This window comes from Castanea sativa, chromosome 11 (genome assembly GCF_040712315.1).
Source record: "Castanea sativa cultivar Marrone di Chiusa Pesio chromosome 11, ASM4071231v1".
NCBI lineage: Eukaryota > Viridiplantae > Streptophyta > Magnoliopsida > Fagales > Fagaceae > Castanea > Castanea sativa.
Genome location: NC_134023.1, coordinates 8,874,605 through 8,878,062, shown reverse-complemented (window position 1 = coordinate 8,878,062; position 3,458 = coordinate 8,874,605). Strand labels below are relative to the sequence as shown.

The 3,458-nt window shown below is 38.2% G+C and overlaps 1 pseudogene; it reads right to left on the bottom strand.

The window, feature by feature from the left end:
- Positions 1-316: 316 nt before the first annotated feature.
- LOC142615623 (ethylene-responsive transcription factor 1A-like) lies at positions 317-995 on the bottom strand (annotated as a pseudogene).
- Between the last annotated feature and the right edge of the window lie 2,463 nt (positions 996-3,458).

Genomic DNA, 3,458 nt, shown 5'->3' with positions numbered 1-3,458 from the left:
ATATTAAATAAGAAGCTTGAAGTTTAATCTCCAATTAGTGTTTTGGTCTAATAAAAAAGAACTATTATTAAAGGAGACATTTATTTTTTAAAATAAATTTTTATGCCAAATGGCCATAAACTCTAGCTTATTTCTGTGGAGGGGGCAATGGGATCCAGATCCTCTCCATTTCTATTTGAAATAGAGAGTCTCCAGTTAAGGGTTAAGATTTGCTTAAAAAGAATCTAAGATTTACAAAGTGTCACCTCAATTAAAAGTTTTTAACTTAACCAAATAACAAATAACTATGGTAACCAAAGTTAACTATGGTCCAAAAACAAAAACAAAAAAGCACCAGATCCTTGTATTTGAATTTTGGATCCCCTTCAGTTCTTCAATCCCAACTGCCCATCAGCCTCCAACCACCATCTTTGCTATTATCGCTTCCCCCAAGGTCTTTGCCTCACACCCCTATAATGCTTCCCCTTCGAAGGAACCACCGCAGGCTCCACCTTAATCGGCTAAGAAACCGCCGGAACCGCCTTAGTTTCCGACACTCTATTCACTGATGTTAAGATTTCGGGCTCAGATTTCATCGAAACGAACATATCGGGTTCAGATTTTATTACTTGGGACCCGAAATTGAAGGACTCAGTGGGTACCAGAGCGAGAGAAAGGAATGGAACCCACCCAACATTGACGGCGTCACAGAGAACATCGTAGAGCACCATGTCCTCTGAATCGTCTTCTTTGAGTGGCAACTCGCCCTAGTTTTCGGTGAGACAAGGATACAAGCTACAGAAACTGGACCTCTGATCGAAAATCGGACCGATTCCCAAAGAACCCACTTCAGTCTCGCCTAGTAGATGCCAGCGAATCGACTCTAAAAGAGTTAAATCAGACTCTGTAGAGCTCTCTCCAAACATTTTTGGATCCAATATTTTTAAACTCTAAATCGAAAATTGCTAAAGCTAAAGTTCAAGGCTTCGGAGTGTTTAGAGAAACTAAGAGAGAGAGATAGAGAGATTTTGGGATTGAAGAACTGAAGGGGATCCAAAATCCAGATACAGGGATCTGGTGCATTTTTTTTTTTTTTTTTGGACCATAGTTAACTTTGGTTACTATATATATTTGTTATTTGGTTAAGTTAAAAACTTTTAATTGAGGTGGCACTTTGTAGACCTTAGATTCTTTTTAAGCAAATCTTAACCCTTAACTGGACACTCTCCATTTCAAATAGAAATGGAGAGGATCCGAATCCGATACAGTGGGCATTGCTCATTCAACTCCAACTGATTGGACAAAGAAGATTCTCTTCCTTATCTAGAAAAAGTTGTACTTCACAAGCGGGCTATTTCATTTCACCTCACCCAAAAAAAAAAAAAATTAGAATAAAAAATCTGGTCCAATTTGTCCGGTCCGGTCGTAAACTCTTAATTCTCTCTCTCTCTCTCTCTCTCTCTCTCTCTCTTATGTTCCCCTCCGCCTTGTCCTCCTAACTCTATAACGTTCCTTTTCGTTTTGTCAGGAATGGGGGGGTTGTGATTTTTCGTTTTGGTTTTTGGTTTGATTTTTTGTTTGTTAAGGGATTTGTTTGTTTGTTAAGGGATTTGTGGATTTGTCCAGTTTAACGGGCATGTCTTACTTATATTCTCAAGTATTGCTGGTGATATGTGCCTCTTCTGCCTTCATTCTCTGGTTTCTGTTTGGTCTGTTGTTCTATATATATGAGCTCTTTTACTTTGTTGGGTATTTGCCGAAATGATACTGAGAATTCTACTCATTGTTGTAATTGTAGTGAAACTTAATACACCACATGCTTGTACTCTGCTTATAGTTATTGAATTAAATGCAATCATGTTTAAGAGCTTGTTGTACTAGTCTTTCTAGAAATTGGTCAGTTTTAGCTAAATCTAGGCTTCAAGCTATAATATTCATCTCCTCTCCCTCCAAACTTCCTAACACAATTTCTACTTGGCCGTTGTTTCCACATTTGCTATGCCCTGTATTTTTTTCTAGTAAAATTTGATGGTATTTTTCCTCTTGAAGAAATTGATTTTAAGGTATTGGTTTTAGCTGTGGAAGATAAGACAATGGAAACAGATAGAATAGATGGCCGCCAAGCAAACCAGTTGAGACCACTTGCTTGCTCCCGCAATATCCTCAACCCGACCGTGCTCATGGCCCAGCCAATTGGTCGCAGGGTAATTTTTTTTTTCCCATTAAATTGATTGGCTTTTCTTTTGCTTGCTATTTGTCAATAATGTGTTCTTTTGAAGTATCCTGTCATTCTAGTTCTCTATTTTACTGTGCTTTCGAATTGTAATTGCTTATTTTAGTTTGCTACTCTGGATTGGTGGGCTATCATTTCTTATCAGCAATTTTTTTTTTTTTTTGGTTTTTTTTTTTTTAATGATTATTTTTCCTGTTTTTTTAGGGGACGCCAAAGTTCTTGTTGCAGTTTATGGACCAAAATCCGGAACAAGGAATAATGAACACCCTAAGAACGCCTGTACTGAAGTTATTGGGAAGCCTAAGACAGGGCAGATTGGTGAGTTCTGTATCTTTTTTTATTGCCCCAACTATTATATGGTTTATGCGTACCATTACATGTACAAGTTGATAAAACTATGCTAGTGACTAAAACACAATCCATTAGAACGTACCTCTTGACGCCATGAGTAAGTCCACAACAGCAAAGATTCGCACGTACACACTCGGCACACGGCACAGGTTAAGTCTTCCTCTCCTCGCTCCTCCTTTCAAGATGACTCTCAATGGGGCAAGCTAGGGTTTTGTCTTAGTAAGAGTGAAGAGGGGACCTAGCCTTTTATATATATATATCCACCCATCATGGATTAGGCTTAAAACCCTACACTCTACCTCACACCAGACTGTGGCATAAGCCCAATAAAATGTGTACCAAGGCCTAACACTAAATTTGACCACAACATTTTGACAGGCCCTCCACGTATATTAACTGAGTCACATCTAACCCGTTTTATGAATCCAAAGCCCACATAATGAAAGCTCAATTCTAACATTACAACGTAATATGCCTACTATATAACAAGGGAGTTAGCAAGAAGCACTTGTGTAGTTTGTGGAGGTGCATCAGGGGGAATTGGGATAGATACGAGAACAACATTAGTTTTGTGGTCGGGGATGTGACACAGTAGAGTGAATTTTGTGAGAATTTGAAAGAGTTGCATAGAGTTGTTTTCTATTGCAATGGATAATGATACTTCTATAGATACTTTCTTGGGTTCTTCATGGAATCTTACGATCAAGCTTTCTAAATGTGCCATTTTAAAAGATCCCACGAAACCATTAATGGTTGTTTTCTCAACATATAAATTTGATAGGATTTAGGATATATGTATTTTAATGCACGAGTTTAAAATATCTTAACTATCTTGAACGAGGGCGTGTTGCTACTATTAAGATGTCTGCTGTGCTTCGAAGGAGCTTGCAACCAC